This window comes from Homarus americanus, unplaced genomic scaffold (genome assembly GCF_018991925.1).
Source record: "Homarus americanus isolate GMGI-L3 unplaced genomic scaffold, GMGI_Hamer_2.0 scaffold30535, whole genome shotgun sequence".
Taxonomy (NCBI): Eukaryota; Metazoa; Arthropoda; class Malacostraca; order Decapoda; family Nephropidae; genus Homarus; species Homarus americanus.
In genome coordinates this window covers 585,114-612,613 of record NW_024732440.1, presented here as the reverse complement: position 1 = coordinate 612,613, position 27,500 = coordinate 585,114, and the positions used below count along the sequence as shown (strand labels likewise).

General features: G+C 48.3%; 1 protein-coding gene across 3 annotated transcripts in view; it reads left to right on the top strand.

The window, feature by feature from the left end:
• LOC121868728 (recombining binding protein suppressor of hairless-like) overlaps positions 1 to 27,500 on the top strand; it is a 174,896-nt gene that overhangs the window by 36,612 nt on the left and 110,784 nt on the right. Inside the window, exon 1 of one of the 3 annotated variants that reach the window (XM_042369594.1) lies at positions 23,954 to 23,996. The exons of the other annotated variants lie outside the window; for them this stretch is intronic. The gene's annotated coding sequence lies outside the window, so the exon portion shown is untranslated. Of the gene's footprint in view, positions 1 to 23,953; positions 23,997 to 27,500 lie in introns of those variants that run through there. 3 annotated transcript variants of the gene reach the window in all.

Sequence of the window (27,500 nt, the reverse complement as noted above, 5' to 3'; positions counted from 1 at the left end):
CACTCCACCGCACCTCACACCATTACACTGACAGCGACGATGCAGTTCCTCACCCAACCACTTGTACCACTTAATTGTTTACAGCAGCGACACAACCTAACCTAACCTTTACCCCCCCCAGGTAGCGTTAGTGTAGATAATCTTCAGGTGATCCAACAATAATTATGAAACAAAATTTATAGACCGAAGCCTTGATCATTCCTGTTGTGTTGTGGCCGTGTGAATGCCAGTCTGGTTTATATAAATCTTAAAAACAATTATTACTCCTTTAAGTTGTTGACATCTTTGTTTTATTGGGTCAAATGGGCCAATTAGTTGTTTTCTCATCTTAAACATAAAAAAATTAACGTGATATGAATCCTTGAAAATCCGCTTTGTGTCCAGTGAACGAATTGGCGCCATATTTCACATGGATCTGCGTGTGATTTGTAACCACCCGGATATGACTGTTTCCTCCCCCAGGGGACTATTATTATTATTGTTATTAGTATTAGTATTTTATTTTTATTATTTTTATTATTATTATCTTTATATTATATTTTATTATTATTGTTATTATTCTGTGATTGTGGATAAACGGATTGGAACACATTAGAATGAGGATAATAAATGGACATCAGGGAACTGTTATCATTACGAAAACCGTGAGATGAATTACCGCCGGTCTATAGGGTGTAAAGAGAGGTTATTGTAATGATGGTCTGTTGGTAATATTAGCAGCGGCGATGTTACTGATGGTTGTATACTGGTGGTGGTGGTGTACAATGTAGGGAAACCACCACGAACACCACGGAGGAGGCTACAGTGCTAAAACATTTTGTGATGGTAGACGACTCGAGCTAACCTAAGTATTGACGACATTTTTTATAACTACTGTATTATATTGTGTCTGATAGGTACTGTACTACATCTCCATCTTGCTGTAACCTTCCACGTTCTATTATGATTCACGATACCGTCATCCCCTTCGTCACCGCCTCCTCCAAGGTTGTCTTTGTTGATATGAATGAGTTAACTTTACTGTACTGGATTAATGGTGATTTTCTGATGCCATTTTGAAGTTCTGGTTAGGTTAGGATCTCTCGTGGTGTCCTCTTGATACCTGGGACTCAACAATGGCTGGGGTGGGGGGTGAATCACAGGTCGTGTCCTTGATAACGTACAGTATAATCTTTGAGAGACTAAAGTGTTTACTGAAAGAGCCAAGGACAGAGAGATACCGTCCTTGTTGTGGTGTGTCCTTGATTTACATGTTTCACTCTTGTTTTCACACACACACACACACACACAGCTGTCGGCGTATTTTTTAACTGTTTTAGGTAATTTTGATAGATAGATCGAATGAGAGAGAGAGAGAGAGACCCTCACCTTTCACGTACTCAATTCTTAACAAATTGTTAAAGGCCGCCCGCCAGCCAGCCAAGTCTCGGGGCTGACATTTCTCAATCATATTTCAAATTCTATAAAAAATAAATAAACGGCGGAAGAAGAAGAAAAAGAAGATAGGTGGCGTAGTTTACCCAGCGTCAGACCTCACCATGGTGGGGGGTGGGGGTGGGGGGGTAGGGAAGGGGAGGAAGGTAGGAAGGAGGATAAGGAAGGGGCAGGGAGATCTTTAACGTCCCCAACAAAATATTAATAAATGCTTTCCATATCTTTTATGTTTCTTCTCAGTGTAAATTATATATTTTTTTGTTTAATTCTTAGTTTGTTTTTAATAATTATCGTTCTACACCTCCAGCTGTGTGTGTGTGACCTTTACTCTCGACCAATGATGGAACGAACTCTTAATGGCATTTATAAACACGTTCGTCGTTTTTTTCAGATTCGTAACCAATCAGAAGGCACAATAACACAAACTCAGGATGATGACGACCAATAGGAAGGAACGTTGGGGTTGGGGGGGTGTGAGGGTGGTGACCAATAGGAAGGAAGGTGGGGTGAGAGGGGGTGTGGGTAGTGACCAATAGGAAGGAACGTGGGGTGAGAGGGGGTGTGGGTGGTGACCAATAGCGTGCCTGGCCTCAAGCGGGTGTGGCTCCCTCTACCAAAATATTCATGGTGTGAACTTGAGGAAGTGACTGAGTATCACCTGAAGATTAGCCCCCCTCCTCGGATTAAACACCTTAACGCTAATCTCCTTGACTTAACCTAACCCCTGCCCTCAGGCTGCTTTAGAGGGGGTCTATTGTTCAGGTGATTCACAGGAGTAACTCAGGTGATTATTGTGTGTTACTACGAGATGTACTGACGTCACAAGAGGCTTCCAAGGTTGTTGTCGGTCGTCAACTATGATTAGAGAGAGAGCGTCAGCCGCGATGTGATTGGCTGGAATGCTTGACGTCATAAGGATCACTAATGCGTAAAGTTTATTTATTTAGAATTTGAGTTTGGTTAGAATTTGAGTTTGGTTGGAATTTGAGTTTGGTTAGAATTTGAGTTTGGTTGGAATTTGAGTTTGGTTGGAATTTGAGTTTGGTTGGAATTTGAGTTTGGTTAGAATTTGAGTTTGGTTAGAATTTGAGTTTGGTTGGAATTTGAGTTTGGTTGGAATTTGAGTTTGGTTGGAATTTGAGTTTGGTTAGAATTTGAGTTTGGTTAAAATTTGAGTTTGGTTAGAATTTGTGTATGTGTCTGTCTCATGTGTTTAAATTCTAGAACACATGAACACTTACAGTACACATATAAGCTACACACATCCTGTATATAAAAATAATTCCCACCAGTTCAGGAATTTTTTATACAGTATTGACGTGGTAGTGGTGTGGTGGTGTGGGTGGTGAGTGTGGTGGTGTGTGTGTGGTGTGGTGGTGAGTGTGGTGTGGTGGTGCTGTGTGTGTGGTGTGGTGGTGAGTGTGGTGTGGTGGTGAGTGTGGTGGTGCTGTGTGTGGTGTGGTGGTGGGTGTGGTGTGGTGGTGCTGTGTGTGGTGTGGTGGTGGGTGTGTGGTGGTTGGTGTGGTGTGGTGGTGGTGCTCTGTGTGGTGTGGTGGTGGTGTGGTGTGGTGGTGGGTGTGGTGGTGGTGGTGAGTGTGGTGGTGGTGTGTGTGTGGTGTGGTGGTGTGTGGGATGTGTGTGGTGTGGTGGTGATGGTGAGTGTGGTGGTGGAGGAGAATATGTAGCCTTATTATTATTCGACCTTGTGTGTGTGTGTGTGTGTGTGTGTGTGTGTGTGTGTAAAAATAAAAGCCAATTGTGAAGATAATGATGCTATGTCGTTAAACTAGGGACTAAAGGTGTAGTTAAGGTGTAGTTAAGGTGTTTTATACTTGTCTTACATAATTGTGGTATAACTTACATTTTCTAACAAGCGTGTATTGTGTTTGTCCAACTGAGTGACTTACCGTAAGTATTTTGGGTTTAGGTCAGGTCAGGTCAGGTCAGGTCATTATTAATACGAAAGACTCCTCTGCCTGTTGATGACCACACAACTACGCGACGGCCGGCCAGCTGGTGGTGGTAGTAGTGGTTGTGGTGGTGGTGGTGGGGCTAAGGTAAGTTGGTCCTTAATTAAGTTGTCCTATTCTTCAGGTGATCCGTACAATGTAAAGGTATGTATGTATGTATGTATGTATGTATGTATGTATGTATGTATGTATGTTATTTACTCACGTCATCATCACACACGAGAAGTTGATTGGTTGTAGGTGAATCAGTGAGTCATGACGTCACATCAACACATTCACGGCCATGTTTTTAATTGTTAGTTTACACACACACAGGTGGTGGGCTAAGTGGTGTGTGGTTAACTTTGTGCTCTAGTGTCAGGTTAGGTTAGGTTGGGATGGGTTAGGTTAGGTCAGGTTAGGTTAGGGTGGGTGATATATATTATTTGTGTCTGGGTTTTATTGTTTAGTTAAAGTTTCTCAGCTCGGTGATACAGCGTGTGTTTAGGGAGTTTACCTGGTTGACACACCTGCTCATTAACCTGCCTTAATTAGATAAATATGAAGATTGTCTCTGGAGTTGGAAGTAATGTCTCTTAAACTATGTCATTGGTTAATATTTTGAGAGAATATTGTTTATATGTGTGTGTGTAACTCAGGTGGTACACACACACCTGTCCTCTCTCAACCTGTCTTTAATTAGTGAAGTCACACCTCTACGACAGGTATACGTATTTCCTATCCTTTAAAATTTCCAAAGTTTCTGAATTGGTTGGATATAATTTCACATAAACTTTTTTTTTTTACATTTTTTCCATAATTAATGTTTTAAACCAAGGAAGGATCGTTAGTAGTCCCCCGTTATGTGGTTTAGCATTCTTTTCACACCGTTAATGTAGTCTAGAGAATGAGGAACCACATTCCTCATTCACGTTACAAAAACATTTCCTGGCGGCCAACAACAGGGAAATTCTCTTAACTCGATTTTGTTGTGTTTTATTTTTGCCTCACAATGACACGTAATGACTTAGCGTTTCACTTTCGAGGTGTAGTAAGGGAGTCAGTCCAGTGTGTGTGTGTGTGTGCTGGGTAATGAGGCGTCTACAACACCCTGGAAGTTACCTGGGTGGTGAGGGCCCCAGAGTGTGGCGTCCCTGTGGTAGGGTGAGAGAGGAATGTGTGTGTGTGTGTGTGTCTGTCTAGTCATCCCTTGTCTGATAGTCACCAACGTCATGTCTTGGAGGCGAGGTGTTGCTGTGGGTGTCGCAGCTTACCGCATCCAGATTACTGCCACCACAATTGTCACCCTCACCACTGACACCACCACCACCGTCACCACCCTGCACCCTTACCACTGTCATCACAACACTCATCACCTTCACCCTACCACCACCACCACCCTCCCCTACCACACCTCCACCACCACCACCCCTCCCACCACCACCACCCCTACCACCAACCCCCTACCACCACCACCAGCCCCCACCCACCACCCACCCCCACCACCCCTACCAGCCCCCCACCACCACCCCTACCACCGACCCCTACACCACCCCACCACCACCTACCAAGGTTGCGGCTTGTTTGGCGTCGTGTGACTCCTGCCAGCTCTTACAACTCTACAGTGTGACGTTATTATTGGATTAAATTATTATTATTGTTGACTCCAGGTGCCGGGGGTGGACTTTGTAGTAATGGTGAGGTGTGTGTGTGTGTGTGTGTGTGTGTGTGTGTGTGTGTGTGTGTGTGTGTGTTTAGAATGGTTTTAGGCGTTACTGTGTTTGTTATAGAGTGTGACAACTAATGTGACAAGGAATTACTGGATCACCTTAACATTAGACACCCCAGCCTAATAGACCTGATGATTAAACACCCTAACGCTGCCGAGAGGGGTCCAGGTCAGGTTAGGTTAGGTTAAACTAGATTAGGTCAGCGTTATATTGTGTGAGACTAGGTGAGCATTAGGTTAACGTCAGGTTATGTAAGATTAAGTTACGTTAGAGTTAGGTTAAGTTACGTTAGAGTTAGGTTAAGTTACGTTAGAGTTAGGTTAAGTTACGTTAGAGTTAGGTTAAGCTACGTTAGAGTTAGGTTTGATTAGTATTAAGTTAGATGTGGGTTGTCAGTCTAAAGGTAAAATAAGCTGGCAGTTCTTTATCATCAATGTGACCCCGAAAAACTTACTCACTCTGGAGGAGGGACACTTTTAGTCAGGTCAGTGAAGGCGGGTGTTTGGGTAGGGGGGGTGACTAAATAGTCCCAGAAAAGGGAAATTACTTCATGTGTGTCCCTAACAGTGTCGGCGGCCGGATGTGACAGACAGTGACATCTTTGGGTTGTCACTGTCACGCCACATTACTGTCTACTGTCCACTCACAAGGTAGTAACTGGTACATTGTATAATTTTGTATGTTTTTTCTATTATTATCGTACACCATTCCCTCCCCCTTTCCTCTTCTCCTTACCTTCCTCTTCTCCTTCCCTCCCTTCTTCTCTCCTCTCCTTCTCTCCTCTCCTTCTCACCATCTCATCACGTGTCTCTTGTCGCCCAGTTCTTGTGTGTGTGTGTGTTGTGTGTGTGTGTGTTTTCCCCTCGTTTTTTTTTTATTTCATCTTTCCTCTTCCTCCTTTCCCTCCTCCTCCTCCTCCTCCCCTGTGCACAACCTTGAGGTGTATTGCTGTCATAGTTTGATTGAATTATATGTTGAGGTTGCAATCACTGTCACCCCACAACCACAACTACCATCACTATCACGGCTACCACCACCACCACCACCACTATCACGGCTACCACCACCATCACTGTCACTGTCACGGCTACCACCACCACCACCTACCATCACTGTCACGGCTACTACCACCACCTACCACCATTACTATCACGGCTACCACCACCACCTACCACCACTATCACGGCTACCACCACCACCTCCATCACTGTCACTTACCACCACCACCACCACCTCCATCACTGTCACGGCTACCCACTATCTACCTACACCACCTACCACCATTACTATCGCGGCTACCACCACCACCACTGCTACCACACCACCACGACTACTATCACGGCTACCACCACCATCTACCACCACTCACGGCTACCACCACCACCTACCATCACTGTCACGGCTACTACCACCACCTACCATCACTGTCACGGCTACTACCAACACCACCTTACCACGACTACTATCACGGCTACCACCACCATCTACCACCACTATCACGGCTACCACCCACCTACCATCACTGTCACGGCTACTACCAACACCACCACCACGACTACTATCACGGCTACCACCACCATCTACCACCACTATCACGGCTACTACCACCACCTACCATCACTGTCACGGCTACTACCAACACCACCTACCACCATTACTATCACGGCTACCACCACCATTACTATCACGGCACCACCAACTACCACAACACCACCTACCACGACTACTATCGCGGCTACCACCACCACACACCACTACTATCACGACTACTACTATCACCACTAGCACTAGGAGATATATATAGTTAGGTTAGGTGATATGAGATGTTAACCCAGGAGGTAATTTAGTGATATATAGGAAGGAAGGTCAAAGGTCAGAGGTTAAAGCTCTTCGTCAGACAGAGATTTATACATACCTTGAGAGCACCTTAATTGACCCCTTTCCCCCTCCCCTACCTCACTCCCTCTCCCCTACCCCTCCCAGTAGATGTTAGAGCATAATATATTCTGATCACGTGGTTAGTTATACAATTAGACCAGGTTGGAGGTGAGGCCGTGGTAGGTGGAAGTTTCCTCAGGTGATGGCAGGTGTTCACAGTGATGACTTACCTGGAGCTCTGAGATGAGTCCTAATATTGTAATGAGGAGAGGTGGGTCGAGGGGTGGGTGGGTAGGGTGGGTCGCGGATGTCACGTTGCCTCCTCCTCTTCTTCCTCTTCCTCATTTTCTTCCTCCTCTTTCTCCTCATTCCGGATTCACCCCTCTCTCAGGTCAGGTCAGGTCAGGTTGGTTAGGTTAGTTAATTTACGTTAAGGTAGGTAAGATTAAGCTAAAATAGTTTAGGTTAAGTTACGTCTGGTTAAAACATCGTTACGACACACACACACACAATATTATAACTTACAAGCGTGTCTTAGAGTAGATCAGGTACAGTACAGGTTCGTCTCCCAGGTGCCGCAGCTCGTCATAACATCACTATCACGTGTTGCATGGTTCAGCCGCAAGCGGACCCCCACCAGAACAGTGTCTGCGGCCGGTGGACACAACATGGAAAATAATCTTCTTCAAATGTCGTCATAACAAGAATTTCATGAGAGGGAATAATACAAACTGTTGGCCATAATGTATGGAGCCACGAGAGCCACAGTGTCATATAGAGCCACAGTGTCATATAGAGCCACAGTGTCATATAGGGCCACAGTGTCATATAGGGCCACAGTGTCATATAGAGCCACAGTGTCATATAGAGCCACAGTGTCATATAGAGCCACAGTGTCATAGGCCACAGTGTCATATAGAGCCACAGTGTCATATAGAGCCACAGTGTCATATAGGCCACAGTGTCATATAGAGCCACAGTGTCATAGAGCCACAGTCATATAGAGCACAGGTATAGAGCCACAGTGCATAGGGCCACAGTGTCATATAGAGCCACAGTGTCATATAGGGCCACAGTGTCATATAGAGCCACAATGTCATATAGAGGCACAGTGTCATATAGCCACAGTGTCATATAGAGCCACAGTGTTGGGCCACAGTGTCATATGAACAGTGTCATATAGAGCCACAATGTCATATAGAGGCACAGTGTCATATAGAGCCACAGTGTCATATAGAGCCACAGTGTCATATAGAGCCAACCGTGTTAGCCAGTGTCATAGATTGAGGCACATATGTTTATAGAGCCACAGTGTCTATAGAGCACAGGTATATAGAGCCACAGGTCATATAGGCCGGAAGTATGTCATATAGAGCCACAGTGTCATATAGAGCCACAGTGTCATATAGAGCCACAGTGTCATATAGAGCCACAGTGTCTTATAGAGCCACATTGTCAAGAGCTGTTGTATAGAGCCACGGTGTCATATAGAGCCACAGTGTCATATAGGGCCACAGTGTCATATGGGCCACAGTCATATAGGGCCATAGTGTCATATAGAGCCACAGTGTCATATAGAGCCACATTATAAGGAGTGTCATAGAGCACAGTGTCATATAGAGCCACCTACAGTGTCATATAGAGCCACGAGAGGCTTACAGTGTCATATAGAGCCACGAGAGAGCTACAGTGTCATGAGCTTGTGTCGCAGAGGCACGAGAGCCACAGTGTCATAGAGCCACGAGAGCCATAGTTTTAGATACATTATATTCAACTCGTATTGGCGTGTGACAAGTTATGTTTGGTAAGAGTAATTTGTATGATTTCTCGGGACCATTTCTCGTTGTGTACACGTATGATATTTGTCAGTCATGTGTTGTTGTGTTTGGGTGAGATTTCAACGCTGGTATATATTGTGATCATAAATGGTGGGTTGTGTTTTTATTGATTTTTTTTTACATTTTACGGTTTTTTTACATTTTATCAATTTTTTTATTTACTTTTTTTTATTTTTTTTGTATTTATTTTGATAAAGAGTAGGTGTTTATATTTATCGCTGTAAGTATTAGCAGTTGACGTTATTATCCGTTCATAGGTAAGTGTAGGTCCAAATATTACCTGTTGTCTCGGTAAGGTTGTCAAAATTATCCGTATACCATTTCGTTTAAGATACCTGCTTTTATATAGGGAGGGGGGAGGCTTACCTGTATATCTCCATGATTAAAATTCTGAGACACCTACCTGGTCTCCTTTCCCTACAGGTAAAGTCGTAGTAACATCTCCTGTGGATCGGGTTAGGTTAGGTTAGGTTAGGTAGACATAAAAACATGTATTTCAACCCCACCATAATATATCCCTCTGTCTTCTACCCCCGTCCCCCCAACACTAACTCTACCCCCCTACACCACCTCCCCTATCCCCACCACCCCTCCCTACCCCTATCCCCCTACCTCACCCCCTCCACTACCATGATTCCCACCCTTAATGTTTGATTTCGCCCACCCCCCACCCCCTTACACACCCTCCCTAGTGTCACCATACATAAGTACTGGTGGTGGTGGATGGTGTAAGTAGTTAGGAGGTACTTGGAGGTAATAATCAGGAGGTACTCGAGGTAATAATCAGGAGGTACTTGGAGGTAATAATCAGGAGGTACTTGGAGGTAATAATCAGGAGGTACTTGGAGGTAATAATCAGGAGGTACTTGGAGGTAATGATGATGAAGTTGTCAAGAGTGGCCTGTAATCCTGAAGCCGGTACAGTACTTAGTGACGGGTTGAGGCGAGTGACCTACCTGACGGTGTTGTAATCCCTGCTGTAGTGGCCGGCTTGCTCACAGGGCCATGGTTGTTGGTGACAGGGCCATGGTTGTTGGTGACCAGGGCCATGGTTGTTGGTGACACAGGGCCATGGTTGTTGGTGACACAGGGCCATGGTTGTTGGTGACACAGGGCCATGGTTGTTGGACACAGGGCCATGGTTGTTGGTGACACAGGCCATGGTTGTTGGTGACACAGGCCATGGTTGTTGGGTGACACAGGGCCATGGTTGTTGGTGACACAGGGCCATGGTTGTTGGTGACACAGGGCCATGGTTGTTGGTGACACAGGGCCATGGTTGTTGGTGACACAGGCCATGGTTGTTGGTGACACAGGGCCATTGTTGTTGGTGACACAGGGCCATGGTTGTTGGGTGACACAGGGCCATGGTTGTTGGTGACACAGGGCCATGGTTGTTGGTGACACAGGGCCATGGATAGCAGACACAGGGCCATGGTTGGTGACACAGGGCCATGGTTGTTGGTGACACAGGGCCATGGTTGTTGGTGAAAATCATAATTCAAGTTTTTTATTATTGTTATTTAAATTTTTATCATTACTACTACTACTACGACTACTACCACTACTACTACTACCACTACCTACTACTACCCCTACTACTACTACGACTACTACCACCCCTACTAGTACTACCACCCCTACTACTACTACGACTACTACCACCACTGTTGATGGACATAAACCCATTAAAGAAGTAATAAATCTGTGAGAGGTGACCGAGCATTATTAAGTTTGGTAACACACCTCTGACCAACACCTCTACTTTCTACTGGATACATCATTAGCGACACTTGAAGGCGACAGATAATACCAGGTTGTGAGGGTGAGTGGTGAGGGTGAGGGTGGAGGGTGAGTGGTGGTGAGGTGAGGGTGGTGGTGAGGGTGAGGGTGGTGAGGGTGAGTGGTGAATGGAGTGGTGATGGTGAGGGTGAATGGTGAGTGGTGGTGGTGAGGGTGAGTGGTGGTGAGGGTGAGTGGTGAATGGTGGTGAACATCTTAGCTCATGGTGGCGCTAGTGATCGTCTTTGTTTTATACTTTACAGAGTTAGGTGTTGATAGTGTGTGTGTGGGGGGTGGTATTCTCTCTCTCTCTTCTCTCTCTCTCAATTAACAATGTATGATCTGTTTATCTCTGTTTTTTCTCTCGCTTCCCATCTCTTCTCCTCCATCCCTCACCTCCCTCCCTCCCTCCCTCCATCCCTTCTCCTCCCTCCCTCACCTCCATCCCTCACCTCCCTTCCTCCGTCACTTCCCCCATGGCCCTCCCTTCGTCAGTAGAGTCATGTCGTCAGCAGTCAATCGTCATGCTGGGGGGTTTTGTCTCGGAGGAACAGATCAACACCACTCTATTTATCCTTGTGAGTTTGTTGCAATGTAGTGTATTAGGTGCAAACTGCTGGGAGCCTCGTTGCACTGTTTGTTGCAAGGTTTCTTTTTCCCGGACCACTCTGCTACTGTTGACTCAAGGGCGATTTGCTGGGGATTTGGTTTAGTTTGGTTTAGGTTTGTTTGTTTGTTTGGTTTGGTTTGTTAGGTGGTTTAGGTGGTTTTAGGTGGTTTGGTTTAGGTTTAGTTTGAGGTTTGGTTTAGGTTTGGTTTAGTTTGGTTTGGTTTAGGTTTGGTTTGGTTTAGGTTTGGTTTGGTTTAGGTTTGGTTTGGTTAGGTTTGGTTTGGTTAGGTTTAGGTTTAGTTTGTGTTGGTTTAGGTTTGTTGTTAGGTTTGGTTGGTTTAGGTTTGGTTTGTTTGTAGGTTTGGTTTGGTTTGGTTGGTTTGGTTAGGTTGGTTTGGTTAGGTTTGGTTTAGGTTAGGTGGTAATGAGTGGTGACCTAACATAATTTTAACTTAGTCTCATCTAACCTAACCCACACACACACACACACACACACACACACACACACACACACACACCCATTCATATAAGTTGAGTTCGAACCTTAGTCCCCGGGGAGTCCCCTCCCCTCTCTTTCTTCTTACACCACCCAGGGCTGCTAAGTGTTGCGTCTGGGACTTACAATACTGTGTTGCTCTCGTCTCGGTCGCCCAGTAGTTGCGGCAACAACTTTATTTTATTAGGAACTTAAGAAACAGCGGATGGGGGTTACAATACACAAATTGTACGTTATTCTAAGGTGTCTTAACTCTGTGTGTGTGTGTGTGTGTGTGGAGAAAGTGTAGAAGTTTAAAGTTGCACAGGAAGGAGAATTTACCCCTCCTCCCCACCTCACCCTCACCTCACTCCTCCCTCATTCTCCTCCCCCTCCTCACCTGTAGCTGATTATCAACAAAACGTGTCATTACTGAACTATTTACCTGTGGGTGTGCTGCTGCTGCTGTGTGTGCCCCCTCCCTTCTCTCTCTCCCCCTCCCTCACCCCACACCCCCCTCACCCCCACCCACCTCTCCCACCATACAGACCAACACACTACCACCACTGATCTCTACTAAACCTTCAGTGTTGTGGGGTATAAAAATTCACCTATTAATTATTTATTATTTTTATTAATTTTTTTTAAGAATTTATGTCATTATCCTGACGTCATCATTGTTATTGTCATTATTATAGTGTTTTTATCATCATAAGTCGTCTTTTTTATCATTATAAATCTTCTTCCCTCCTCCTTTTCCTTATCATTTATGTATAAGAGTAAATACAGATATTATCATTTCTGTAAACGTCTAACTTAACCTGACCTGACCTGACCTAACACTAACCTGACCTAACTAACTAACCTGCTACTAACCTGACACAGCCTAACCTAGCCCTAACTAACACTAACCCTAACCTAACCTAACCTAACACTAACATAACCTAACACTAACCTAATATAACCCTAACACTAACCTAACCTAACCTAACACTAACCTAACCTATCCTTACCAAATAAAGAATTTATTAAGTAAATAAACTTTGATTGATGGAGATGAAGGAGATACGAAGTGTGTGTGTGTGTGTGTGTGTGTGTGTGTGTGTGTGTGTGTGTGTGTGTGTGTGTGTGTGTGTGTGTGTGTGTGTGTGTGTGTGTGTGTGGGAAACAAACACCATAGTCAGGATGGAAGTGTGTTTGTTTAGTTCAAGAAAAATATAAAAAGTTGACCGCGAGAAATACAGGTAAGTTATACCCATACACCTTAATTAGTTACCCAATTTACGAGTTTGTGGTGGAGTGGGTGGTGGTTAGAGGTGGAGTGGGTGGTTGAGGTGGGCAGTGGGTGGTTAGAGGTGGAGCAGGTGGTTAGTTAAAGGTGTAGTTTAGACTTAAATGGTCAGTTCAGGTGGGGTGATAGCCTCCAGTAAGCATGTAATGTATGTATGTAGGTAGGTAGCTACATGGGGGCAGGAAACGGCAACTTCGGTACAAGACAAAAAGTTATGGTTACCAGGTTGTGTAGAGGAGTGTGTGTGTGTGTTGTGTGTGTGTGTGTGTGTGTGTTGTGTGTGTGTGTGTGTGTGTGTGTGTGTTGTGTGTGTGTGTGTGTGTGTGTGTGTGTGTGTGTTGTGTGTGTGTGTGTTGTGTGTGTGTGTGTTGTGTGTGTGTGTGTGTGTTGTGTGTGTGTGTGTGTGTGTGTGTGTGTGTGTGTGTGTGTGTGTGTGTGTGTGTGTGTGTGTGTGTGTGTGTGTGTTGTGTGTGTGTGTGTGTGTGTGTGTGTGTGTGTGTGTGTGTGTGGGATCATAATGTTTATTCCCACAATCACTTCAGTTAATCCCATTAAACCAACTTCCATTTACTACTACTTGACAGGTGCTCTCTCTCTCTCTCTCTCTCTCTCTCTCTCCTCTCTCTCCTCTCTCTCTCTCTCTCTCTCTCTTTCTCCGTCTCCCTCGATCCTTCTTCCACTTCCCTACCTCTCTACGCCACTCTCCCCCCCCACCCCCCACCTCCCCACACCCCCTCCTCTCCTCACCTCCTCCCCTCCTCCCTCACCTCTCCCCCCCCTCATCCATCCCCCACCCCCTCACCCCCCCTCCCCTCACCCCTACCTCCCCCACCCTCATCCCTCCCCCCTCCCTCCCCCACCTCCCCTCACCCCCCTACCTCCCCCCACCCCTCATCCTCCCCACCTCCCCTCCCCCCCACCTCCCCTCACCCCCACCCTACACCCCCTCACCTCCCCACACCCCCTCCCCTCCTCCCCACCCCCTCATCCCTCCCCCACACCCCCCTCACCCCCCACCTCCCTCACCCCCCCACCTCCCCCACCCCTACCTCCCCCACACCCCTCATCCCTCCCCTCCCACCCCCCCATCTCATCACCCTAAATAATACCTCGTTGATTGCTCATTTGCTAGTTTGGATAATCTGGCGGCGACATATGGACGCCAGACCACAGGTGTGTGTGTGTGTGTGTGTGTGTGTGTGTGTGTGTGTGTGCTCTGGATGAGGGGAGTTCTGTGGTGGAAGGAAGGGAGGAAGGGAGACTGTGGAGGGAGGGAGGGAGGGACAGTAGATAAAATTAACCTCCCGTTAAACCCAAAACATTGATCGTGTGTCCAGCTGTTTGTCTGTCTGTCACTCTTCACACATTTAAATCTGTATTTGGTGTATATTGATTAGGTCTCCTCTCCCTCCCTCCTTCCTTATCCTCACTCCCTCCCCTCCCTCCCTCCCCTTCTCCTTCTTATCCTCCCTCCTCCCTCCTCCTCCCTCCCTCCCTCCCTCCCCTCCTCCTTCCTCTTTTTTCTCCTCCTTACCTCCTTCCCTTGCCCCTCCTACTCTCGTCTCTCCCCCTTCCCGTAGTAGTAGGGGAGGAGATAGTGAACCTTGTCACCCCCACACAGACCCTGACCCTACCTCAACTCCGTTAGTCACCTCTCCCTGTTCGTGTTATGTGTCGTCTCTTGTCTTCATTTCCTTCCCTTCTTTTCTCATCTTTCTCCTTTTATATTTGTATTCCCATTTATCTTCACCAATCGTGATATAACACAGGTACTCAAACTATCCAACCAGGAGCGAACTCGTAACAATGGTTTTAGATTTAGGCGCAAGATAGGTAAACATTGGCTTGGAAACAGAGTAGTGGACGAGTGGAAGAAGTTACAAAATATCATCATTAACTCTAATACGCTGGATAGTTTCAAACATAGGTAGCGATAGGGTTATCTTATGTTATCCGCACTCTCCTCTACTCCCCCACACTTACTCACACCCTACCCCCCTCTTTACCTGGGACCCCCCCCCCCTTGTTGCTCGCTCGTCACCTTAACACAGTATTTTATAACACGTCAAACCAAGGTGACGAAATCTCCCCAAATTATCGACAATTTGGGTGAAAAATGGAACCGTGCAGCACAGTGTGTTGTGTCATGTGTGAGTCAGGGGGAGGAGGAAAGGAAAAGAGGGGAGAAGGAGTAGGAGGATGGGGGAGGGGAAAGAGGGTGAAGGAGGGGGAGAGGGGTGGGAAGTCGGTGGGAGATAAGTCCTGTTTTTTTTTGTCCCATTGGAGGTGGGAGGTAAAATTTGTCTTTGTTATGTGTCTTTGTTGTAGTAGTTGTTGTGGTTTTTTGTTGTTTGGTGTGATTATTTTTTTTAAATCTGGGACGGAGGTTGTAAGAGATTTATGGCTTTTGATTTTCATAGTAGAGATAGTAGCTGTAGTGGTGGTAGTAGTATTTTAATTATTATTTTTATTAATATAGATATTTTATTATTGTTATTATCATTATTATTATTATCATCATCATCATTATTATTATTATCATCATCATTATTATTATCATTATCATTATTATCATCATCATTATTATTATCATCATCATTATTATTATCATTATCATTATTATCATCATCATTATTATTATCATCATTATTATTATCATTATTATTATATTATTATTATTGAATTGAATTGAAAAAGTTTATTTAGCCAGAAAAACACAGATACAGAGTGGATAATAATATTTCCCTAAACAGGTTGAATATACCTGCTTTCAAGACAACTCTCCACCTGTGTAATAAACCTTTACCCTCTCTCACCTGTACAGTGTAAGAGAAAGTCCCTCATTACTACCTGTACTAACACGAGCTACAGGTGTGAAACTTGTACCCTTTGAGAGCTTGTTATTATTCCTACAGTTTTATTGATATCTTATGAAGAATTGTTTCACATCTCTGGTCTTGATTTACGTGTGTGTGTGTGTGTGTGTGTGTGTGTGTGTGTGTTTTAGAGATGCTTGTCAGAAGAATGGATCACCTGAAGATTAGCCCCTCCCCACCATAACCACTATTTCTGTTTATTTCATCTCAAGGTTAACCTGTGTTGGTGATAATGGTGGTGTTGGTGTTGGTGGTGTTGGTGGTGCTGGTGTTGGTGCTGGTGGTGCTGGTGTTGGTGGTGCCGGTGTTGGTGGTGTTGGTGTTGGAGGAAGGACATATAACTCAGTGTTTTTAGTCAACAGAATAAGTGTGGTGGTTTAATCTGTTGTCCTTCATTTTCTTGTTTACCTTTCACTTTTTTTTTAATTCTTGTATACACGTTTTTAGCTCAGTTATCATGTGTGTGTGTGTGTGCGTGTCTGTGTGTCTGTTTTTTTAAATTTGGATGTTGATATGTATTAGATGGGGTACACACACACACACACACACACACACACACACCTACCTGTCATTAAGAGACACAGGTAGTAATTACAGTGCGAGTGAGTGAGGCAATGTGTTTAGTTCTCAGTAATTTAATGAAATACAGAACACAAAAACGTTCTCACCTGTGTGTGTTTACATTGTACCTGTCGCTCGCTGCCTCAATCTAAGGTTAATTGGGTGAGAACTGGACGACTACAGGTACGCTAATATGTGCGGGTCACCTTGTTCTGACTACACATTGTTTGGTAATGGACAGGTGGTGTGTGTGTGTGTGTGTGTGTGTGTGTGTGTGTGTGTGTGTGTGTGTGTGTGTGTGTGTGTGTGTGTGTGTGTGTGTGTGTGTGTGTTATGATCATAGTTTGGTGTACACTGCCTTAGTAACCCAATGTAACATAACACAGCCTAGATCAGGTTAGCCTCTCCTGCCCCTGATGGTGTGGTGGTGACGGAACGGTGACGGAGGCTCAAGTTTGGCTGTAGGAGGAGGCTGAGTGTTGTATAGGGGTGATGGTCACTGACACACACACACAAGAAGAAACCTCGTTTGTCTTAATGTAATTGTGGGGCGGCCATGACCCTGTGTCTTATCCCTGGCCACCAAATTCACCTACGTGTGTGTGTGTGGGGGGGGGGCATTGAGGCAGTTCGTCGTGCTTAAATCACTCGTCGCACTTCTTCATCCTTCCCTCCCTTTCTTCCCTCCTCCTCCTCCTCCTCCTCTCTACCCCCTACACTGCCCAAAACGGTGTGCCAGTCACCACGTCAAGTAAGTCCTCCTCCCTGCCCCCACCTACAGTCATCAGCAAGACCCAAAAGTCTTCCTTCTTCGGTAATCCCCCCCCCATCAGGTGATCAGCTCCAGGTGTGTGTGTGATAGTCTGTCTACCTGGTGGTGGAGCTCAGTGTGAATCACCTAGTTGAGTATTTAAGGTGTTGTCTTACTCTCTGAATGGCCTTTGACATAGTGTTTGTTGTTGCTCTATAGGTACCGATCATCGCCCCGGGCCGTAAGGTTGTGAGGCCCGTGTGTAGAACGAAGTGCGGTACTGGTGTGGCTAGGAAGGTGTGACTTGTGAGGTGTGACTTGTGAGTGTGACTTGAGGTGTGACTTGTGAGTGTGACTTGAGAGGTGTGACTTGTGAGGTGTGACTTGAGAGGTGTGACTTGAGAGGGTGTGACTTGGGAGGTGTGACTTGAGAGGTGTGACTTGGGAGGTGTGACTTGGGAGGTGTGACTTGAGAGGTGTGACTGGAGGTGTGACTTGTGAGGTGTGACTTGAGAGGTGTGACTTGAGGTGTGACTTGGGAGGTGTGACTGGGAGGTGTGACTTGTGAGGTGTGACTTGGGAGGTGTGACTTGTGAGGTGTGACTTGAGAGGTGTGACTTGGGAGGTGTGACTTGTAGTGTGACTTGAGAGGTGTGACTTGTGAGGTGTGACTTGAGGTGTGACTTGGAGGTGTGACTTGAGAGGTGTGACTTGGGATGTGTGACTTGGGATGTGTGACTTGAGAGGTGTGACTTGAGAGGTGTGACTTGAGAGGTGTGACTTGAGAGGTGTTTTTCTGTCCTATGTCTTCACTACCTCAACAGTGTGTGTGTGTGTGGCAGCAGTGGTGGTGGTGGTGGGGGAGGGCGGTGTGGTGGGGGGGTCCTCAGATCAACACCTCAAGTCCCGTGTTAATTGTCGTGGAGGAGAATTTCACGCTGGTCTTTTTCTGTGTCTCCCCCCAATACAGTACTTCCCTCTTGGCTGGAGTGTGTGCGGATGCGGGGTGTGGGTGGTGCAGGTGCGGGAAGTGAGTGATGTGGGTGCGGGGTGTGGGTGGTACAGGTGCGGATGTGGGTAGTACCTCTCTCTCTCTCTCCCACCATTCTCAAAGGGTTTTATTGTCCAGTCTGTTAGTGGATTGTGAGTGGGCCGCGGGTAGGGGTTCTCAAGTACTCCAGTTAACAGTCAAGTGCAGTAGTTAACTGTGTGTGTGTGTGTGTGTGTGTGTGTGTGTGTGTGTGTGTGTGTGTGTGTGTGTGTGTTCGTTCTCACGGATTGGGAGAATGAGGATAAATCAGGTGTCACGCTCCGACTCCCTCTAACACCTGGAAGTTCCTCTCTCTCTCTCTCTCTCTCTCTCTCTCTCTCTCTCTCTCTCTCATGGAAGCAAGTCTTAGACGCACACACACACACACACACACACCATCTCTTTATGAAGGTGTCTGGTGGTGTACATCACTGGTGGTCACAGGTGTCAACATCCTCGTGGATCTCTTCTTCTCGTCTTACACATATTGCCAAAATTTTTTTCCTTTTTTCGGGTTTGACGTGAGAATCTGAGGAGAACTACTCTCAGCGATTTCTACCTGTACAGTAAATACCTGTGTGTGGTGTCTCGCCTCAGCAGGTCCGGCTCAGGTATTCGCTAACTACACCTTTTGTTGATTTACTGAGCAGTGTGGTCACCAATGAGGGTTTGGAGTGGTGTTGGCAGCGTATTTTTCTGAGTGTTTATAAAGCAGGAGATGTTGGCTAGTGCACCGACCGCTGGGTTATTACTACACAGGTGTGAGTCGCCATCATCTACCTGTCCCCCCTCCCTAGTATCACAAACTCGTACTTCCTCACCGATAAATTTAGGCCATCTAACTAATGACTGGAACCATCTGATAACAACACGACATTAGTGAAATTTCTGAGTCGTTTTTTGGCCGTCGTGTTGTGTCAGTGAGAGAACTAGTTTAATGCGTTCTCACACCTGTATTTAGGCTGGGTGGGCGGGGTGGGGTGGGTGGGTGGAGGGGGGGAACTTTGGACGTTGCGGATCTTTAGAGAATCTGGAGCCCCCAACCTCTCTCTCTCTCTCTCTCTCTCTCTCTCTCTCTCTCTCCAGGGGTTGACTGTTAGATTGGGTGGTGTGGTAACCTGTCAGTCTCCAGTCCCTCGTTCCCGATTGACAGGATATAGTGGGTGATGACTGACCATAACACACACACACACACACACACATTGCCCCAAACTGTCACTGTCAAAACTAGTCTAAAATATTCCCGGAGAAGCTGCCGTAACACTGCAAACCCAACCCAACCCAACCCAACACAGCCCAACAGCAGCAACCCAGCCCAACAGCAACCCAGCAACAGCAACCCAACTTAGCAACACAACCCAGCAGCAGCCCCAGCCTGGCAGCAACTAGCAACCCAACAGCAACCCAACCCAGCCTAGCCCAGCAACCCAACCCAACAGCAGCAGCCCAACAGCAACCCAGCCCAGCCCAGCAACAGCCCAGCACAACAGCAGCCCAACCTCAACCTAACAACACTAACAGCAACAGCAACAACAACCCAACCCAACCCAGCAACAGCCCAGCCCAACAACAGCAACCCAGCAACCCAGCCCAACCCAGCAACAACAACAGCCCAGCCCAGCCCAACAACAACCCAACCCAGCAACCCAACCCAACCCAACAGCAACCCAGCAACCCAACAGCAGCCCAACAGCAGCAACCCAACCAGCAACCCAACAACAGCAACCCAACCCAGCAGCAACCCAACAGCAGCCCAGCCAACCCAACCCAACCCAACCCAACCCAACCCAACCCAACCCAACCTAACCCAACCTAACCATTTCTCTGGCTTTCCCCGGTGTTGCTGAGCGCCAGACAAACAGTTTCCACGAAGGTATTGGACACATTAGTGGCCCCTCGACCAACCGCATATTTCACGCCTCAAGATACTTGGCTAAATACCTTCTCCTCCTCCTCCAGCGTCAGAGTCACCCATCCTTCATTTCCGGGCAATGTGTGTACACCTGTAGCCCCATCACCTGTGTGTAGCCCATATCACCTGTGTGTACACCTGTAGTCCCCATCACCTGTGTGTGTACACCTGTAGCCCCCCATCACCTGTGTGTACACCTGTGTGTACACCTGTAGCCCATCACCTGTGTGTACACCTGTAGCCCCATCACCTGTGTAGTCCCCATCACCTGTGTGTACACCTGTAGTATCACCTGTGTGTACACCTGTAGTCCCCATCACCTGTGTGTACACCTGTAGCCCCCATCACCTGTGTGTACACCTGTAGTCCCCATCACCTGTGTTTCACCTGTAGCCCCCATCACCTGTGTACACCTGTAGCCCATCACCTGTGTGTACACCTGTAGCCCATCACCTGTGTGTACACCTGTAGCCCCCATCACCTGTGTGTACACCTGTAGCCCCCATCACCTGTGTGTACACCTGTAGCCCCCATCACCTGTGTGTAGTCCCCATCACCTGTGTGTTACACCTGTGGCCCCATCACCTGTGTGTACACCTGTAGCCCCCATCACCTGTGTAGTCCCATCACCTGTGTATACACCTGTAGCCCTCATCACCTGTGTGTACACCTGTAGCCCCCATCACCTGTGTGTAGTCCCCATCACCTGTGTGTACACCTGTAGCCCCCATCACCTGTGTGTACACCTGTAGCCCCATCACCTGTGTGTAGTCCCCATCACCTGTGTGTACACCTGTAGCCCCATCACCTGTGTGTACCCTGTAGCCCCCATCACCTGTGTGTAGTCCCCATCACCTGTGTGTACACCTGTAGCCCCCATCACCTGTGTGTACACCTGTAGCCCCCATCACCTGTGTGTACACCTGTAGCCCCCATCACCTGTGTGTGACACCTGTAGCCCCCATCACCTGTGTGTAGTCCCCAACACCTGTGTGTACACCTGTAGCCCCCATCACCTGTGTGTCACCTGTAGCCCCATCACCTGTGTGTACACCTGTAGCCCCATCACCTGTGTGTACACCTGTAGCCCCCATCACCTGTGTGTACACCTGTAGCCCCCATCACCTGTGTGTACACCTGTTGCCCCCATCACCTGTGTGTACACCTGTAGCCCCCATCACCTGTGTGTAGTCCCCAACACCTGTGTGTACACCTGTAGCCCCCATCACCTGTGTGTACACCTGTAGCCCCCATCACCTGTGTGTACACCTGTAGCCCCCATCACCTGTGTGTGCACCTGTGGCCCATCACCTGTGTGTACACCTGTAGCCCCCATCACCTGTGTGTACACCTGTAGCCCATCCTGTGTGTGTACACCTGCTAGCCCCATCACCTGTGTGTACACCTGTAGCCCCCATCACGTGTGTGTGTACACCTGTAGCCCCATCACCTGTGTGTACACCTGTAGCCCCCATCACCTGTGTGTAGTCCCCAACACCTGTGTGTACACCTGTTGCCCCATCACCTGTGTGTAGTCCCCAACACTGTGTGTACACCTGTAGCCCCCATCACCTGTGTGTAGTCCCCAACTCCTGTGTGTACACCTGTAGCCCCCATCACCTGTGTGTAGTCCCCAACACCTGTGTGTACACCTGTAGCCCCCATCACCTGTGTGTACACCTGTAGCCCCCATCACCTGTGTGTACACCTGTAGCCCCCATCACCTGTGTGTACACCTGTAGCCCATCACCTGTGTGTACACCTGTAGCCCCCATCACCTGTGTGTACACCTGTAGCCCATCACCTGTGTGTACACCTGTAGCCCCATCACCTGTGTGTACACCTGTAGCCCCCATCACCTGTGTGTACCTGTAGCCCATCACCTGTGTGTACACCTGTAGCCCCCATCACCTGTGTGTACACCTGGAGTCCATCACCTGTGGTATGCCTGGAGCCCATCACCTGTGTGTACACCTGTAGCCCCCATCACCTGTGTGTACACCTGGAGTCCATCACCTGTGTGTACACCTGTAGCCCCCATCACCTGTGTGTACACCTGGAGTCCATCACCTGTGTGTGACCTGTAGCCCCCATCACCTGTGTGTACACCTGTAGCCCCCATCACCTGTGTGTACCTGTAGCCCCATCACCTGTGTGTAGTCCCCATCACTGTGTGTACACCTGAGCCCCATCACCTGTGTGTACTGGCCCATCACCTGTGTGACCAGTCCATCACCTGTGTGTACCTGTAGCCCATCACCTGTGTGTACACTGTAGCCCCATCACCTGTGTGTACACCTGGAGTCCATCACCTGTGTGTACACCTGTAGCCCCCATCACCTGTGTGTACCTGTAGTCCATCACCTGTGTGTACCTGTAGCCCCATCACCTGTGTGTACACCTGTAGCCCCATCACCTGTGTGTACACCTGTAGCCCCATCACCTGTGTGAGTCCCATCCTGTGGCCGCATCACCTGTGTGTACCTGTAGCCCCATCACCTGTGTGTACACCTGTAGCCCCCATCACCTGTGTGTACACCTGGCCCCATCACCTGTGTGAGTCCCCATCACCTGTGTGTACACCTGTAGCCCCATCACCTGTGTGTACCTGTGCCCCATTTTTACATAAATTTCTTACCATCATATTTTTGTATTATTTTATTCTATTTCATTTCATCTCCGTTTCATTATCATCTATTTTCATTTGCATTCATATTTATTTCAACGTCATTATTTGTTTTATTTCATTTTATCGATAGTTTATGTTAATTTATTCATTATTTTCTTTTATTTCATCAATTTTATTTCCCTCTTGTTAATACCATTTTGAGCTTTTTCTTTCATTATTTTTTTTTCATTTCATTCCTTCAATCTATTTTCTCTATTGATTTTTCGTCACTAACAGGAGGAGAGAGAGAGAGAGAGAGAGAGAGAGAGAGAGAGATGTACTGCAGCCTCTCCTTCAGTCCGGTGTGTGTGGCATGATGGATTCTTAAAGGTAAATGCGTTTAGGTTAGGTTAGGTTAGGTTAGGTTAGGTTAGATTAGGTTAGGTTAGATTAGGTTAGGTTGGATTAGATTAGGTTAGGTTAGATTAGGTTAGGTTAGATTAGGTTGGGTTATTTGGTTTAAGTCATTTAAAAATATGGAAATTCAATGGACAAATGACCACAGTTTATTCGGCGGAAGGCTTCACCGTTTACCCTTGATGAGCTGGAGATTTGAACGCTGGTGTGGTAATGATCTGAGAGGGAGGGAGAGCTGAGAGGGAGGAGGAGCAGAGAGGGAAGGGGAGCTGAGGAGGGAGGGGGGAGCTGAGGAGGGAGGGGGAGCCGAGGGAGGAGGAGCAGAGAGGGAAGGGGAGCTGAGAGGAGGAGGAGCAGAGAGGGAAGGGGAGCTGAGAGGAGGGGGGGGCCGAGGAGGGAGGGAGGAGCAGAGGGAAGGGAGCTGAGAGGGAGGGAGCCGAGAGGGAGGGAAGCTGAGAGGGAGGGAGAGCAGAGGGAGGGGAGCTGAGAGGGAGGGGGAGCCGAGGAGGGAGGGAGAGCTGAGAGGGAGGGAGCTGAGAGGGAGGCTGAGCTGAGAGGGAGGGAGCTGAGAGGAAGGGGACCGGGGAGGGAGGGATGAGAGGGAGGCAGGGGAGGTGGAGCAGAGAGGGAGGGAGAGCTGAGTGGGATTGAGAGAGGTTGAGCTGAGAGGGTTAGGTTAGGTTAGACTAGAGTTAGGTTAAGGTTAGGTTTTGTGTATCATTAGGATTAAGGTGAAATAAACTCGGGTGTCTAATCTTCACGTGATCATATTTATTGTAGTGGAATTTCTTAATTAATTTGCCTGGTGTGTTTACAGATGCGGAACACCTGAGGGAGTGACACAGGTGCAACAGGTGAGTCTGGCTAATGATTATTATTTTTTTTTTTTTATTAGTCACTTGCTCGTAGCTGATGTGTGATACGTGAGGTAAAATGTGGTGTGTGTGTGTGTGTGTGTGTGTGTGTGTGTGTGTGTGTGTGTGTGTGTGTGTGTGTGTGTCAGTCACGATGTAAAAGGTGAAGGTCTCCCCATCTGGTGCAAGGCCTCTTGATCGCCAGTACGAGCGATCAACAGCGCCTGACGTTCTCTCTCCCTTTAGGTCAACTCTTGTCTCATGTTATATACTCATAAAATTTTAACGCCAGGGTGAGCAGTTAACAGCGCCTGACGATCTTGGGGCCGAGAACAGTTTTAGCGCCAGTATGAGCATTCACAATCGCCTGACGTTCACCTCTACTCTTCATTGATACGTACGCCGAAACTACGCCAGGCTCGTGTTCGCCCACTTTCCTTTTTGCCATCTTGAGGATCGCCTGGCGTTTCAGTCCGCCCCGTAATGATAGACTTAGGGAAACTACGCCAGACGAACACACTCGCCCGCCTTCTGCCTCTACCAACTCTTCTTTATGGCACCTGTATGTATTATGGCAGGAGAAGGGAGGGGGAAGGGGAGGCTTGTTGGTAGTGTTATTGTGGAGAGAGGTTGGCTACAGGGGAATTAACTAAGGGGGAGGTAGACGGGGAAAAAAGAGTCGGGGAAAGTTCGTTTTAGTGAGAGAGAGAGAGAGAGAGAGGTGTGTGTGTGTGTGTGTGTGTGTGTGTGTGTGTGTGTGTGTGTGAGAGAGAGAGAGACGTGTGTGTGTGTGAGAGAGAGAGAGAGGGGGGGTGGCTACAAGCGGTTGGTGACCTCATCACCTCAGCACGGCACCAGTTTCCGGACACAACATCCAGTACAGTACTCTTCCCTCCTCCTCCTCCTCCTCCTCTTCCTCCTCATTCTCTTCCCCCTGCTCCTCCTCTTGAGACTCTTCCTTCTTTCTCTTCCTCCTCTTGAGACTCTTACCCCTCTTCCTCCTCCTCCTCCTACCCTCTCATCTTCTTCTTCTTCAATTTGTTAAACTAAACTAATCTTCCTCTTCACGTGTATATCATCTTTCTCATTTAAGACGGACAGGTGAGCAGGGAGAGGTGAGTGAGGAAGACCGTGGGATCGTGGACGCGTGTATCTCTCTCTCTCTCTCTCTCTCTCACACACACACACACACACACACACACACACACACGTCTCTCTCTCTCTCTCTCTCTCTCTCTCTCCAGTTCGTTTCCACCTTCTCTTTATTTATATTTTTTCTTATTCCTAGTTCTTTAATATCACTTTTTTCGTTCTATTATTTATATTTTATTTATTTTTCTTCATCTTCTTTTTCCTCTCTTTGGTTAACGACAGTGGTGGTCAGTCTTGGAGGGCGTCGGGGTAGTGGCCTGACCTTAACCTAACCTAACCTTACCGTGACCTAGCCTTAGCCCAACCTAACCTAACCTAACCTAACCTAACCTTAACTTAACCTAACATGACCTAGCAACTTAACCTAACCTAACCTAACCTAACTTAACCTAACCTAACCTAACCTAACCTTAACCTAACCTAACCTTACCTTACTTTTACCTTATCTGGACCTGAGGGGAATCAAGGTCTTATCCAGGAAGTAATGGTCGTCAAGAGCAGTGATTGTCCGTCCGGTTGTTAGGAGGTGGCCATCGTCTGGACACCTACGGGGTTGACTCAGGAGGTGGCCATCGTCTGGACACCTACAGGTTGACTCAGAGGTGGCATCGTCTGGACACCTACGGGGTTGACTCAGGAGGTGGCCATCGTCTGGACATCAGGGTTGACTCAGGAGGTGGCCATCGTCTGGAACACCTACGGGTTTTGACTCAGGAGGTGGCCATCGTCTGGACACCTACGGGGTTGACTCAGGAGGTGACCATCGTCTGGACACCTGGGGTTGACTCAGGAGGTGGCCATCGTCTGGACACCTACGGGGGTTGACTCAGGGTGGCCATCGTCTGGACACTTACAGGGTTGACTCAGGAGGTGGCCATCGTCTGGACACTTACGGGGGTTGACTCAGGAGGTGGCCATCGTCTGGACACCTACGGGGTTGACTCGGGAGGTGGCCATCGTCTTGGACCTACGGGGTTGACTCAGGAGGTGGCCATCGTCTGGACACCTACGGGGTTGACTCAGGAGGTGGCCATCGTCTGGACACCTGGGGTTGACTCAGGAGGTGGCCATCGTCTGGACACCTACGGGGTTGACTCAGGAGGTGGCCATCGTCTGGACACCCTACGGGGGTTGACTCAGGAGGTGGCCATCGTCTGGACACCTACGGGGTTGACTCAGGGAGGTGGCCATCGTCTGGACACTTACGGGGTTGACTCAGGAGGTGGCCATCGTCTGGACACCTACGGGGTTGACTCGGGAGGTGGCCATCGTCAGGAAAGCCGTCGGGCGGGTGGGGTGGGACACCATGATCACTGGCAGGGTGAGGGAGGGGGAGTGAGGGAGGGGGGTAGGGGAGGAGGGGAGGTGGGGAGGAAGGGGGGAGAGTGAGGGGGGGGAGGGAGAGGATGCGTGATCGACTGGGCAGAACATGATGATGCTTCTCCCATTTCCTCTTGGGTGTTAGGAAGGCCACTTATTTCGTCCACCACCACCACCTGTCCGCCCACTGGCCACCTCGTCCACCACCACCACCTCGTCCACCCTCACCACCTCGTCCGCCCACTGCCCACCTCGTCACCTCACCACCTCGTCCGTCCACCTCGTCCACCACCACCACTCGTCACCTCACCTCGTCTCGCCCGCCATTTCTTCACCACCACCACCTCGTCCACCACCACCACCTCGTCCACCACCACCTCGTCCACCACCACCACCACCTCGTCCACCACCACCACCTCGTCCACCACCACCTCGTCCACCACCACCACCACCACCTCGTCCACCACCCTCGTCCCTACCACCACCACCTCGTCCACACCCACCACCTCGTCCACCCCACCACCACCACCTCGTCCACCACCACCACCTCGTCCGCACCACCACCACCTCGTCACCACCACCTCGTCCACCACCACCACCTCGTCCACCACCCTCGTCACCACCACCACCACCTCGTCCACCACCACCCACCTCGTCCACCACCACCACCTCGTCCACCACCACCGCTACCACCACCACCACCACCTCGTCCACCACCACCACCTCGTCACCACCACCACCTCGTCCACCCCACCACCTCGTCACCACCACCTCGTCCACCACCACCACCACCTCGTCCACCACCACCACCTCGTCCACCACCACCACCACCACCTCGTCCACCACCACCACCTCGTCCACCACCACCACCTCGTCCACCACCCTCGTCCACCACCACCACCTCGTCCACCACCACCACCACCTCGTCCACCACCACCACCACCTCGTCCACCCATAGCTGCCTCTGGAACAAATAAGGGACTGAGAGCTCTTGTTTTTGTTTTATTTTGTTGTTTTATTTGTTTTGTTTGT